Source organism: Arachis ipaensis, chromosome B6 (genome assembly GCF_059453495.1).
Source record: "Arachis ipaensis isolate K30076 ecotype BB chromosome B6, ASM5945349v1, whole genome shotgun sequence".
Classification (NCBI taxonomy): domain Eukaryota; kingdom Viridiplantae; phylum Streptophyta; class Magnoliopsida; order Fabales; family Fabaceae; genus Arachis; species Arachis ipaensis.
The window spans coordinates 109,565,422-109,581,476 of NC_142441.1; positions in this window are offsets into that span (position 1 = coordinate 109,565,422).

Sequence of the window (16,055 nt, forward strand, 5' to 3'; positions counted from 1 at the left end):
ACGTGAGGTTGGAAAATTTTGTATAAGTGAATTGATAGTACGTTCGAGTGAAGATAGCTCTTGATAAGTGGAATATGGGCTCTCAAATGTTTTCTGGTTTTGCTCCCCCCAGCCATCATTAGAATAGCAACTTGCATCATTTTGTGGTGGAGGAAGATATCCCATATGAATTTTTTGCTCATCTTGTGTCTCTGAAGCAAATCTCCATGAATTGGAGTGCTGAGAAGGTGTATTCTCTTGGTGATATTCTCAGCCACCATTAGAGATTGGTGATGGTGGGTAATATCCCATAAAATTTGTTTGATCATAAGATGAGTTGAACTCCATTTGAATTTTGTAAAACACAACACCAAGGAAAATTGAAATTCATATCTCAGAGATAAATTTCTTAGTGAGGCAATAACTCAAACACCTTGGTTTCAACTTAGAACAGGGAACAAAATAAAGAAAATGCTTGATCTAGACTTCTCACCCACTTAATCATTGTTGATCTAAATCAATCCCCGGCAACAGCGCCAAAAACTTGATGTGGAAATTTGCGGAAAAACGAATTTCCAAAACACCCGAAACTCACCGGCAAGTATACCGGGTCGCATCAAGTAGTAAAACTCACTTAGAGTGAGGTCAATCCCACAGGGATTGATGGATCAAGCAACTTTAGTGGGTGATTAGTTTAGTCAAGCTAACATTGAGTGATTTGAGTGACAATTGAAGCCAACAGAATGTAAATTTGCAGGAATTATAAAGTGCAGAAAGTAAAATTGCAAGTAACTTAAAGAACAAGAAAGTAAAATAGCTGAAACTTAAATTGCAAGAAAAGTAAATTGCATGAAAAGTAAAGGGGCTGGGGTGCTGGAAATTAAATAGAGCAATATATCAGAATTCAAAACTCTTGCAGCAAGCTTAAATTGCAGGAAAGTAAATTGGAAGCAATGTAAACAGAGAAGCAAAATTGCAGTGAATTAGAACTTAGAGCAATTGCAGAGGAATTTAAAATTGTGCAGGAAATGTAAATGAGATTTGCAGCAGGCTTAATGTAAATTGAATTGAGGAACCGAACAGAAAATGAAATGCAGCTCAATTGCAAAATATAAATGAGAGGTTGAAGATCTCAGGAAATCAATGAGACTAGAAAACAAGTCTAGATCTCAATTCCTTCCTTGATCCGCTAGCAAACACGATGCAGGAAAATTAAAGATGAAAGCGATGAAACGAACTTTGATTCAAATCACAATTCACTTGAAAGTTTGCAGAAGAAGAAAATAGAGAGAATTCTCAAGGTGAGATTGAAACAGAATTTCTTCAATTCTCAACCCAAGATTTAAAACAAAAAGAAAAACTAAAGAGAGAGAGTTCTGTATTCCTAATGCTCCCTAGTGGAGCTCGCCCCCCAATAAAATGAAACAGATGCCTATTTATAGGCATTTTTACAAAATAAAAATGAAATTCAAAATAAATTACAATTAAAATAAATTTGCTATTCTAACTATCTCTTGTACCTTTGAGTGGTGTCAATTGGGCCCTTGCTTTTGATGGAATTGGGTTGAAGATAGTCTCTGTTGATTGCTCTTGGAGTTGGAGAGAAACCCATTTGTGAACCGGGCCATGAACCAGAAAAGCTTGAGTAAAAGTTTGAGGTCAAAATTTTACTCAAACTTTTCATATCAGCTAACATTCCTTGCTGCTATCCACGTTTGAGCCAAAGTTTGAGGTCAAACTTTGAGCCAAACGTGGATCCCTTTTGTATGCTTCTTGGGAGCTACTTTGTCCTCTTGTCACGTTGCAAATTTTATGCCCAATATAGACTATTATATATGGTTGGAAAGCTCGGAATGTCAGCTTTCTAACCCACTTGGAGTCACCTCAATTGGACATCTACAACTCAAGTTATGCTCCTTTGAAGAGGACAAGGTCGCTGGCTTTGGTGTGCAACGTTTGAGGCGACGTTTGACCTCAAACGTTGACGCAAACGCCAGGTTCTGGAGGCTCAAATGTATTGTCCACCCCATACTATTATATATTTTTGGAAAGCCTTGAATGTCTACTTTCCAATGCCATTAGAAGCGCATCATTTGGAGCTCTACAGCTTGAGTTATACTCCGTCGAAGGTGCAGAGGTCAGTTGGCCTCACTGCAGGTTGCCACCATGTTCGTTTATGCTCATTGCGGGGCAGTTTTCTCCCTCAATTTTAGTGTCCACCATACAATGCCATATATGCTTGGAAAGCTCTCGATTCCTACTTTCCATTACTTTTTGAATCACCTCATTTGGAGCTCTGTAGCTCAAGTTATTCTTGTTGGAAGTATACACCTTGTATGCCTTGTGGCGCCAACGTTTGCCAAAAAGCTTGAGGTCAAACGTTGGAGCAAGCTTTTGCTCCCTCCAGGGTGTGTTTGTTGTGGCGCCAACGTTTGAGCAAAAGTTTGACCTCAAACGTTGGCGCAAGCTTTTTCCTCCAGGGTATTGATTTTGTGATGCCAACGTTTGCCAAAAAGTTTGAGGCAAACATTGGCTCAAGCTTTTCTCCCAAAAGTTTGAGCTAAAGTTTGAGGCAAACTTTTGCTCAAGCTTTTTGTTCTCTCTTGCTCCTAGCCATTCCTTCTTCCTTCAACCTTCTTCAAAACTCTTTTCACCTTTCATCAATCAACCAAACACATCAAAGCTATGCTCAAAATCATGAGTTTGTTATTCTTTCATAATATATGACAATTATAGCATAAAATCTCATGAAATTGCATTAATTCATTCATGGTTGATTGAATCAAAGGAAACATGGAAATCTACCCAATTGGCTTGCTTATGTCTCAAGAAAGTGCATAAAACCTATTGAAAACAAAGGAAAAAGCATAGAAAAACATGACATGGTGACATGTCATCAAAGGACAGCCCTCAACGGCAACCGACACCAGCATAAAGGATCTCTCAGTTGTGCAAACACAAGAAATGCAGACAAGTAATACACAAGTAGATTCAAGTAAGGCAAATAGCACATAATCACATAGTATGGCATATTTAATTAGGCAAACCAGATACAAATAATCAAAGCCAAACAAATCAAACATATGTAAATGATGTATGTCTGCCCTATGGCTGATGGTATCATCTATTAGTTATACAGCCAACCCGACACACCCGGTAGCTAACTCGAATATCGTCTCTCAACACGAAGGGAATCCTCAACCTTTAAGGAGGGAATCCTCAACCTCCCATTCAAAGAGAGTCTGTGATGTGATGATAGGGAATCCTCAACCTAAATCATTCACACCATATCCAGGAATCAAATCGAAGAGAATCCTCAACCTTCTCTGTTCAATTCCCCGATGTAACAAGAGAGAGAATCCTCAACCTCGCTTGCCCACCGTAACAAGAGAGGGAATCCTCAACCTCGATTGCCTTTCTTGTCATTCAAATTAATAATCACAAAATTAAACCAAAGGGAATTCTCGACCTTCAATCCAACCCTTGGGTGCGACAAGTGAGGGAATCTTCAACCTCAAACTCGCCTACCCCCACAAGAGAGTGAATCCTCGACCTCAACTTGTTTATCACAGCAAGTGAGAGAATTCTCAATCTCAACTTTCCTATACGTGAGCGGGATAATACCACCGTCCTTACGACACAAATCTTATTGCCTCTCTAATCACAATCACAACATGAGAGAGGGAATCCTCTACCTCAACTTGCCTATTCATCTCGGGATATAGTTTCCGTCACACTTCACCATCATCCTCGTTATCAATCTTGTGATCATCATTATCCCCATTATCAATCTCATCTCAATTCATATTTAATCTTAATTAAGTTCATTCATCATTATCCATTCACTCTTATCATCAATTATCTCATTCATAATTGTCATATATCACCTAACATCTTATTCATTGCTCCCAACTTTACTAACTCAATTTATTTGGCTTTATCCCTAACTCGTCCATCTTCAATTCCACTAGCTCTAGACTCATATCCAAGTTTATAAAAATTTAGAATGCCAAAAGAATGGTTGAAAGCCATAAAAACATATTTTTCCAAATTCTGGGAGGTGTGCATATGCATACATGTGGTGTGCGTACGCATAGGTTGAAACTTGGGTCTCCGTGTACGCATGCAAAGGCTCACGTACGCATACGCCGAATTTTGGACCATACCGTGTACGCAAGCAGTGTTTGCATAGTGGAAGCACTTGGCAAAGACCAATGCCCGCGTACGCGCGTCACGTGCCGCGTACACATCCATATCAGAAACCAGAAAATCTGATATGTTGCAAAAATCAGTTTTTCAGTCCAATTTTTAAAACCTCATAACTTTTTCCAGAAAATTATATTTTCAACCATTCTTGAACCATTGGAAAGATCGATAATAAATTTTCATAAAAAAAATCCAATTTTGATAGTTTTCCAACTCTGAGGATGGAGTTATGGCCCACCGAAGTTGACCAAAAATCTGTTCTTACCAAAAACACACATTTACTAATTTTCCAATGATTCGCAAGCCTCAATCATTTTCAACCAACAAAACGAACCTAAACCAACTCAAGTCATATTTTCACACACAATCAAATCCAAACCTACTCCATCTACACATTCCAACTCGAATACATCCATTCCACATTTCAAAAATCTCATTTTCACTATTTCATTAATCAATCAAATACTCATACAATCCATACCAATTCTTCATTCAATCTTATACATTATCACACATTTCAATCATCACTTACCTTCCTTGCCTTTTTTCGGCCTTTGGCCTAAAATTCACGGCCTTCGGCCCAAATTTACAATTTCAATGCATATTCCACAATCCAATAATCATTATCCAATTCATCAAATTTCTCAACACACCAAACATGCAAATTCACACAATTCTCAACCTAATCATTAATTTTCACAATATATCAACTATATATATTAATACCAATCATTTACACAATTCAAACCTAATCCTAGTGGTATATAACCTAGGAACTCTCATCACACAAAACAGTACTTAAATGAAACTTAAATCGTACCTTAATGATGGTGGTTCACACCCAAATACATCATAACTCAAGCTTCCAAGACTCTCAATCATCACCAATAAGCTTTAGCTACCAACATCTTGTTCCAAGTGCTCCAAATACACCCAACAACACTAATATAAAAATTTTCACATGTACATTTATATAGGGTTCATAAAATTTGATAAATCACAAGGGTCTTGAGGTTTCTTATCTTAACCTACTAAACTTTGTGATGAATATCATCAATGGCTTATATTAGAGCATTCCTAAACAACTAAAATCACAAAATTACTCAACACCCATAACAAATCTTGAATTTAAGGAGGAAAATTGAAACTAGGCAGAGGACATACTAACCACAATACCTAAATAGAATTGAAGAGGATGAGAAGAGTGATGCATGGCAGCAAACGACTCATCAATCGGAGCTCCAGATCAAAAGTTATGGTGGTTTGAAGTTTGATGGAGTTAGGATTTTCTCTCTTCTTTCTCTCTTCTCCATTTTAGCACCCCCACTCTCTTTCTCTGGGGTTAATAAGCTGAAATGCTCATAACTAAGGTTTATATATGTTGGATTTTGGGTCCACTTGGGCCCAGTTCACTTGGTTTAGCCCGTTGGCCCAGTTTTGGGCCAAAACCTTTAAGATTAGCGTTTTAAATCGTGCTTTAAATATTTTTTACTTTCTAAATCATAAATTCAAACTTTTAAATCTCTCTCACTCATAAATTATTTTTCTCACTGAGTCCAAATATCATATTTAAATTTCAAAATTATGATTCTAAATTTTTCTAACCATTTTTGTCCATATTTAATTTATTGTTTATTTAATTATGATTTGACCGGGTTTATATTCTACCCATCTTATTTAAAATTTTTCCCTCAATTTAGTTATGTCAATTTTCTTAGGGCAAACACAACAGCCGCTAGCCCTAAATCATACATCGGGTATTTCAATCTATGAGGTCTCAGTTGCCGTGAGGCATAAGCCACATGTTCTGATATTGCATCAACACGTAACCTGAACTCTTTAAGAGTGCATCGCAACAAACTTCAAATGGTTCATAGGCTCAGGTAACACAAGTAATAGCGTCATAGTTATTTCCTCCTTCAAAAGAAAATTTTAAAATTTTCTTCATTGCTGGACGTCTACACCAACGATGCATCCTTACTAATCAATTTGCGGAAATTAAAACTTCACAACTCTTCATGATGTCGCATACGCACAAGTTTTGTCTTTTGCGTTCACTAGTCGTGTTCTAAGGAACTAACGTCTTGAGGGTTATCGAAGAAAATACATGTGATGTCGAATAAGCTCGAGTTGATTTCGAAAGGATACTAAGCTCAAGAGAAGAATGAACAACATGAATGGTAGCTATAAGAAATTGATAGGATACCTTGCATTGCGCTTAAGCAAAGTCGTAGAAAACAATGGCATGCACTAAAAAGAGAATGAAAGTGCATCTCAAGAGAAGACCCCAAATTAATAATCGTTGATAGAAAGAACAATGCATATCAATCAAATAAGTTTAAGCTGGCTTTAAAGAAATACAAGATCATGAAGAAAATAACCCAACATAACAGCAAGTCACCAAGGACTTAAAGATCACTTGGTTGTATCTCAACAAGCTCAAAAGCTCTCTTCAAAAGGTATAAAATTCATACATGGATGCAGGTGATGCATGAGCATCTTTCCTATCTTTTCCTAGTGAATTTGCATTTGAATTTATCAAGTTTATTCAAGATTTAAATACTTTAAAGCCACTATGAATGCTGCTTTAATTCATGTTCAATTTGGTTTATTTTAAGTAGCATTCGGATAGATTTGACAGGATTTGTATAGAAGAAAAGGGAGAAAGTAGATGATGTTGTCAACCTTGACCTCCTTTCACTCTAATGGGCATAACTTGAGTTACAGATTTTCAATTGACATGGTTCTAGTGGAATTGGAAAGCTAACTTTCAGAGCTTTCCAATGATATATAATAGTATACACTTTTCTCCCAGACTGTACGGCTTTGGTGGCACCTAACTTGGGATTCTCCAAGTTAGGCGCCAGATGAAGACTTGCACGCCAATTCCATACGGGCATGGTGGCGCCTAACTTGGGATTATCCAAGTTAGGCGCCAGATGAATACTTGCACACCAATTCCATATGGGCATAGTGGTGCCTACCTCAGCTTAGCCCAAGTTAGGCACTAGCCTTAAGGAATGTGATGACTAGAATTTCACTATATTACTATAATGAATCCGTCTTCGGCAAGTATACCAAATTATCGTCAAGTAATAACTCACTATGAGTGAGATCGAATCCCACAAAGATTGATTGATTGAACAACTTTAGTTATTGGACGATTTAGTCAAGCTAATTAAGAGGAATTGTTGAGTGCAGAATTTAAATAGAATAATTGTAAATGACTTGAAAATAAAGGAAAGCAATAAAGAGCAGAAATGTAAAGAGCAGGAAAGTAAATGGTAGAAACATAAATGACTGAATTGTAAATAGGGAATGGGTTGATAGCAGAAATTAAAGAAAGCTATAAAGAATAGGGAAGACTAGAATAGGGAAGATTCATTGGAGTTGGGAGATATTGCTCTCTTTGGATTTAATTCAGATCATCTCATCTTCAATCATGCAACTCGCTGACCTCTTGGCTTTCATGATTGATTGAACCCCAATTCCTTGGTGATTCAATCTCTTAAATCTTGATAATCAGCCAATTCCTTGGACTAATTGCTCGTGAAGAGAGATAAGCTTGGTCCCTGATTTTACCACACATCCTCATAGATCCAAATATTTGGGTAGATTTTATGTCACTGTATCCAATCTCAAAACCCAGATCTACTCAATGTGAGAAGGGATTTCAAGCATGATTTCATGTTTCCGTTTCCAAGGTTCCCATGAAACCCAATTTGCATTCAACCTCTTTTCCAAGATGATTGAACACTAAACATGAAGAACGAAATTCCTTCTAGAAAATCAAAGAGAAGATGAAGAGAAGAAGAAATTCACTATCAGTTAATCCATTAAGTGCAATAGAGCTCCTTCCCCCAATGAGAGGGAAGTTAGCTACTCATAACTTCACGTGAAAATCAAAACTGGAAAAATAAAGCTAAGTACAGAAGTAAAGAAAAGTAAAACGTTCCAAAAGTCTCTAAAAGTGAAGTGTAAAAAGGAAGTCTCGAAAAAAAAGTTCCTCTAGATTCAAAGTACCACCTATTTATACAAAAATTCCTAACTCGTCAGGTGTACTTGCAGGTTTCTCAAAATAGGCTTTTCAGACTTTTAGTTGGCACACTCCCAGGCTGGCATAGCATTTTTCAGGAAGGTGTAGCGCTCGTACACCCACGCGTATGCGTCACCCACGCGTGCGCGTCATCTTTGATTTTGGCCCTTGTCACGCATACGCGTCACCCATGCGTGCGCGTCAACTCTGATTCTGGCACTGGTCACGCGTACGTGTCACCCATGCGTGCGCGTGACCATAAAAGCTTTTGGATAAGGCGTAGTGTTAGTGCCAAAGGCGCTCTTCCACGCATACGCGTCGTCCATGCGTGCGCGTGGTTCTTAAAAACATCACCTCACGCGTACGCTTCATCCATGCGTACGCGTGGTCTTCAGCGTTGGTGGCAAAGGCATATCGTTGTTGTCAAAGGCACTCTTCCACGCGTACGCGTTGCCCACGCGTGTGCGTGGTCCTTCAGAAATAGCACTTTCACGTGTACACGTCATCCACGCGTACGCGTGACTCTTCACAAATGTCACTTCCACGCATACGCGTCACCCACGCGTATGCGTCACCAACCGAACTTTCCCACTCCGTATCGTAGACACTCTTTGTGAAAACGTAGCGCCAAAGGTGCTCTTCCTAGAGGTTATGCACGCTTTTGAAGGAAACGTAGCGCCAAAGGCACTATCCTGGGGAGTGGAGCGTTCTTGTGCACAGCGGAGCGCCAAAGGCGCTCCCCTGTTTCATTCTTTGTTGTGCTCCCATGTTTCATTGCTTTCTTCATCCTTTGTTATTCTTTTCTCCTGAAATTCAAGCAAACTCATCTCAAAGCAATGTCCCATAAATTCATCATATAATTCATATAATTGCATCACTTGAATAAGATTTTACCAATTCTATGGCCCTTTTAGATAAGAGAAAGAGGTAGATGATGTAAGTCATCACAACACCAAACTTAAATTTTTCTTGTCCCCAAGCAAATCAATGTGAATTGTTCTAATTGATTGAAACTTGACCCTTAAGAGAATGTATTCACAATTAAAGATAGAGGCTAAGTAGCAAATCATGCCTGTACTTTGTTATTGCCTTCATATCACAATGAACTCTCAAACCTTTGAGGACCCTTTAAGTGCTTGCTTTTAGAGCCCTTTATATTGATTGTCACCTTGAAGTAGTGAGGTTTGTTATTTTTCTTTCGATTGCTTTTTTCCTTTCATTCTTCTCTTGATTGACCACGACTCTAAGTGTTTTATATCAAGACGACCCTTTAGATTAAGTTTTCAATTAGCACTCCCAAACTAGTTGGCTTTAGGGTACTAGGTGTTGAAACACCCCTAAGAATTTACTTGCTCAGGTCTCTCTTCTTGACACATCTTCACCACAAGCATCTACTAGGATCTTGGCTCTTTGAGCTATTTGTTTCTTTCTTTTATCCTAGTAGTTGATGCTCAAAGTCTTGGGCCTTGGGTCTTGCTTACTACTTTTAGGTTCTAAGACCCAAGACCCAAGACTTTGAGAATCAACAACTAAAATAAAAGAAAGAAACAAATAGCTCAAAGAGCCAAGATCTTGGTAGATGGTTGTGGTGAAGATGTGTCAAGAAGAGAGACCTGAGCAAGTAAATTCACTTGGTATCCACAAAGGTTAAGCATGAAGAACTCAAAACCAAGTAACAAAACATAACCTCAATAATAGAATTCAACAATGATAATTAACAATAATGATGTTAAAATAACATCTTATCAATGATTAGCAGCAATAAACAGTAAACAAAATTAATAATCTAACACTTAGTATGAAAAAGAGAAAATGAAATGAAAATTTAACTAATTAAACAACTAATTAACTGACTAACTAAAATAAGTGGTTAAAAATGGTGTTTGGAAGTGTTGGATGAGGGGTAGGAGAAGGGAAGAAGAAAGGAGAGAGGGAAAGAAATGGAAAGAAGAGAAGAAAAGAAGTGTAGTGAAGGACGGGCATCTACGCGTACGCGTATGTCATGCGTGCGTGTGGATTGAGGTGAAATGGATGCGACGCTTACGTGTAGGTCACGCATACGCATGTATAGAAAACCAGAGAGACGACGCGTACGTGTGCGGTGTGCGTATGCGTGAGTGGCCTTGCGCGAAAGGCACAATGTTTGCGCAATGTAGGCACAACTCTCGAGAAAATGGCTTGGAGGTGAGATTTTTGCATCCACGCATACGCATGCGCATGGATGGTTGAAAATGCTTGTGTCATGCATACGCGTGAAGCACACGTACGCGTGGATTGATGCCCTATTTTCCAAAATATTTCTATGTTTTTGCACCAAACCAAGTATTCCAAACCTCCAAACAGCTACCAAAACACCATAAAAACTTACTTAACATACCAAACTACCAAATAGACTCAACAAACTAACCAAACATGAAATTAAACTAATTACCAATATGTACAAAGAGAGAAAAAGGTAAGATTTTACCATGGTGGGGTGTCTCCCACCTAGCACTTTTGTTTATTGTCCTTAAGTTGGACTTATAGGGAGCTTCTCTCAAGGTGGCTTGTGCTTAAATTCATCTTGGAACTACCAATGCTTGGTTCTCCATTGTGCCCCAAGATTTCTCATGAGTTGCACCAAGTCTTGATGGAGTTCTTCACAAGCTTGGGGATCCCAAAGTCGATCCTCTTCTTGTAATCCGGGATCCCAAACTTTATTTTCACACCCGTCTTGAAGTTGATCATTATTAGTCCATCCGGGTGGTAAGTAAGATGAATTCTCATGAAGTGCCCAACAATCCTCCTAAACCCATCTAATTGAGCACTATTCCCACCTTTATATTTCATGTTTGGTGTATCAACCATAATGAGCCTTGATTTGCAACGCCAACTACGAAACATCTTTCTTTTACGCTTCATCCCGCAAAGTGTCCTAAGTTGACCATCCGTTTCAAGCAAGCCATATTCAAGTGGGATAAAGAAGCTAATAGAAATGAATTTTACCCACTCAAAGGAAGGAGTAGATGGCAACCTAGGCAAAGACGCTTCCAAGGATCTTGACAAAGCGTACCAAACTCCCGTCCTTCTCTTTCTAAGGACTTCCACCTCTTCACAAGATTTCTTAAATGAAATCCTTTGTTCAACAATTTTATCTAAGCCTTTTCCCTTACGCAAATTATAATTGGGAGGATGAGAGACGTTTACCTCCACAACACTTTCAAATTCTCTGGGAGAAGGTTCTTTGAGCTCAAAGGATTCTTCACCACTAAGATTTGATGCTTGATTTTCATTGCCAGGGGAACTCGATTCTTGCTCTATCCCATCCAATTCTTCATATGGAATATGGCTTGGAGGTTGTGCATATTCCCCCTTAGCATTAAGTTCAATCTTCTTGGAGGGGTTTTCTTCAACTCTATGTTCCCATGGAGGTTCCGCATTTCCTAAGTCTTCAACCACTTCTTCCTTTTCTTCAACAATCCTAGCTTCCTCCAATTGTTTCAACACAAAGCAACTTCTCTCATTTTCTACCGGAGTTTCCAATCTCTCTTTCTTGCTATGCTCTTCATTTGATTCTCCACATGTTGCCATGGGAGTTCTTTGAGTATCCAAGCATTGGGAGGCTAATCGGTTTACTACCTCGGCCAAGACGACCGTGAATTCTAGTACCTCCCTTTTCATCTCCTCTTGTCCTTGAACAAGAACATCAAGGATGTCGTCAGGTTGGGGTGGATGGAAGGGTTCATCATTTTGGAGAAAGGGCTCATAATAGGAAGATGGTTCTTCTTGGTCGGGTTGTGGTGGTTCAACACTTTCCACTTTTTCCACTTGTTGCACAACACGCTCCATGGTTGCTTAAAGTTGATCCAATGTTTCTTTGAGACGATCCCTTGACTCTTGTTCTACTTGGATAACATGATTAGGATCATATGGCTCTTGGATCGATGGACAGGAATATTCTTCTATGGGAGGTTGTGGTGGAAAGTAGAATTCATTTTGTGGTTAAAAATTTTCATACATTGGAGGTGGTTCATCTTGGTAATAGTATGGAGGGGGTGGCTCTTGAAAGTGGTGATGTTGGGATGGTGGTGGCTTTATATGTGGTTCATATGGCTCATATGGTTGTTGGAATGGTGGATATGGATTAGGGTCATATGAAGGTGGTTGGTGAAAAAGGGGCTTGTGAGAATGGTTGAGGGTTATGTTGAGGGTATGTCTCATAGGCATATGGTGGTGGTTCTTAAAAGTCACAAGGGGATTCTGACGTGGAGAAAATTGGCGGGTTAAGAAATTATTATAAGAGATACGTTGCAAGTACAGTTCTTAACCAACAAAAATCCGCTTATCAATTTAGAAGAATTGTTACAAAATTAGAATTAAAATACTGGGAGTATGAATCCCAGGTCGTCTCCCAACGAGTTGTAGAAAGATGTGCATTTTTATTAATCAGATGTTTTCAAAAAGGGTTTGAGTTTGATAGACAGGGAATTAAATCAGGGAATTTATGTAATTTAAATAAAAACCTTGATCGGGAGTAGATTAGTTGGAAGACCTATCCTTGTTGAAGTTCTCTCAAGATTAATTGATAATTGAAGGTTGTTCTGCTCAGTTATCCTTTACCAGATAAAGGAAAGTTGAGCAAGTTGGAAGTTAGTTTCTATTCACAAGTTCTAATCCTCTCCCTTGGGAAGGACTAGTGTCAGTGACTAGAGGGTGACCCAACGATAAACCCAATTATAATTTTACTCTTGAGCATTCCAACTCAAGGTTCTCCTTTCCATCAACTCCCAACCAAGTTATGGAACTACTCGCTCATTATGAATGTAAACTTCGCAAAATGAGAAAGGAAAGTAGAGAAAGACATGATAAATAATAATAATAATCAAAGAGACCAATTAAAAATAAAAATAGTTCTTGTATTAATAAATTCTAAAAATAATCCAATAGTAATTCTGAACAAATTAAGGATATGAAAGAGTAAGTGACAAGTAAGGAAACAAACTAAAATGATGAAGTCTTGGCGGAGGTAATAACTCTTCTCAATATCCCAATCCAAAAAGCAATAAAAATCAAAATCCTAAGAACTATGAATGTGTAGAGAGAAAACCTAGAGGAGGAGTAAATTCAGATCTAAAAAACTAAAATTGTGTGGAATGAGTGTTGTTCTTGGTCTCTGCATGTTCCCTGGCTCTAATCTGCTTTTCTGGGCCGAAAACTGGGTCAAAACAAGGTCCAAAATTGCCCCCAGCAAATTCTGCAGATCGCGCAGGTCACACGATCGCGTCATCCAGCATTTTGCCTTGTCACACGTGCGCGTCGTCGACGCATTCGTGTCACTTGTGCAGTTTCCAATCCATGCGTTCGCGTCAGGCACGCGAGCGCGTCACTGCAATTTCCTCTATTTCGCGTGGTCGCGTTAGCCATGCACCTGATAAACCATTATTTTATGGTTTATATTGTGTTTAATTGTGTGGTTTTATCAAATCTTTACCCACTTATTCATTAAATTAGCATGTATTTACAATTCCTTCCCAAAATTACCCCATGATTGAAAAACTGCTTCCTAGAGATTTTTAATTATGTATTTTAATTCTCCTTTATTCCATTCGATGCCGTGATCTGTGCGTTAAGTGTCTCAAGCTCTATAGGGCATGAATGACTTGGATATTGGAAAGGAGGCTTGCAAAAATGGAAGGAACATAAGAAATTGAGGAAATGACCAGTGAGAAGTGATGCGGACGCATGACTCACGCGACCGCGCAAAATAGAGGAAATTGCAGTGGCGCGCCCGCGTGCCTGACGCAAACACATGGAATGGAAACTGCATAAGTGACGCGAAGGCGTGGACGACGCGCATGCGTGGCAAGGCAAGACGCTGGATGACGCGATCGCGTGATATGCGCAATCTGCAAAATCCGCAGAATTCGCTTGGGGCAATTTTAGGCCCTGTTTTGACTTAGTTTTCGGCCCAGAAAAGCAGATTAGAGCCAGGAAACATGCAGAGACCAAGAACAACATTCATTCCGCATAATTTTAGTTTTTAGATCTGATTTTACTCCTCCTCTAGATTTTTCTCTCTACACATTCATAGTTCTTAGGATTTTGATTTTATTGCTTTTCGGATTGGGATATTGAGAAAAGTTATTACCTCTATCAAGACCTCATCATTCTAGTTTGTTTTCTTACTTGTCACTTACTCTTTCATATCCTTATTTTATTCAGAGTTACTATTGAACTATTTTTAGAATTTATTAATACAAGAACTATTTCTATTTTTATTGATCTTTTTGATTATTATTTATCATGTCTTTCTTTATTTTTCCTTCTTATTTCATAAATTTCACAATCATAATGAGCGAGTAGTTCCATAACTTGATTGGGAGTTGATTGAAAGGAGAACCTTGAGTTGGATGCTCAAGAGTAAAATTATAATTGGGATTAGCGTTGGGTCACCCTCTAATCACTGACACTAGTCCTTCCTAAGTGCGAGGTTTAGAACTTGTGAATAGAAACTGACTTCCAACTTGCTCGACTTTCCTTTATCCGGTAAGGGATAACTGAGCAGACAACCTTCAATTATCAATTGATCTTGAGATAACTCCATCAAGGATAGGGCTTCCAACTAATCTACTCCCGGTCAAGGTTTTTATTTAAATTACATAAATTTTCTGATTTAATTTCCTGTCTATCAAACTCAACCCCTTTTTGGAAAACATTTGATTAATAAAATAGCACATCTTTCTGCAACTCGTTGGGAGACGACCTGGGATTCATACTCCCAGTATTTTAATTCTAATTTTGTGAACCCTTTTTTTAAATTGATAAGCGGAATTTTGGTTGGTTGAGAATTATACTTGCAACGCATCTCTTATAATAATTTCTTAACTCGCCAATTTCCGCCACGTCAGCGCCCACGTCACTTCTCACTGGTCATCTCCTTAATTTCTTGTGTTCCTTCCATTTTTGCAAGCCTCCTTTCCAATCTCCAAGTCATTCATGCCCTGTAAAGACTGAAACACTTAACACACGGATCACGGCATCAAATGGAATAAAGGAGAATTAAAATACATAATTAAAAGTCTCTAGAAAGCAAGTTTTCAACCATGGAGTAATTTTGGGAAGGAATTGTAAATACATGCTAATTTAATGAATAAGTGAGTAAAGATTTGATAAAACCACACAATTAAACACAATATAAACCATAAAATAATGGTTTATCAACCTCCCCACACTTAGACATTAGCATGTCCTCATGCTTAGTTGAAGGAGATAAAATAAATGAGTAGGAACATGTAAAACTCATGCAATGCAATGCAACCTATATATGTGAATGCAACTATATGATTCTTGTCCACTTGGTCAAAAGTAAATAAGCTCTTCAAGACAATCACAAATCAAATTCTACTAATTCAATTCTTCTACAGTATGAACAGATAAAAATGCAAGAAGGTAGCTCATGAAAACAGGGAACATAGAATTTAACCATTGAACCCTCACTGATGATGTATGTATACTCTAGTCTCTCTAGTGTATAGGGTAATCACTCTATCCTTCTCTAATCATGCTTTCTAATTTTTGTTCTTCACCTAACCAATCAACAACATTTAATGTACCAATGCAAACATCATGAGGTCTTTTCAAGGTTGTAATGGGGCCAAGGTAAGGGTAAGGGTACATATATGGCTAAGTAAGCTTATAAATTGAATCTTTAATTAACCCAAGCTTTCACCTAACACACATATATGTATTCTATATAACTTAAATTTCATACCTAGCTACCCAAAATTTCCCTTTCACATTCCATACTTATGTATCAACTTTTATTTTAATTTTATCATATATGCATTGATCCTTG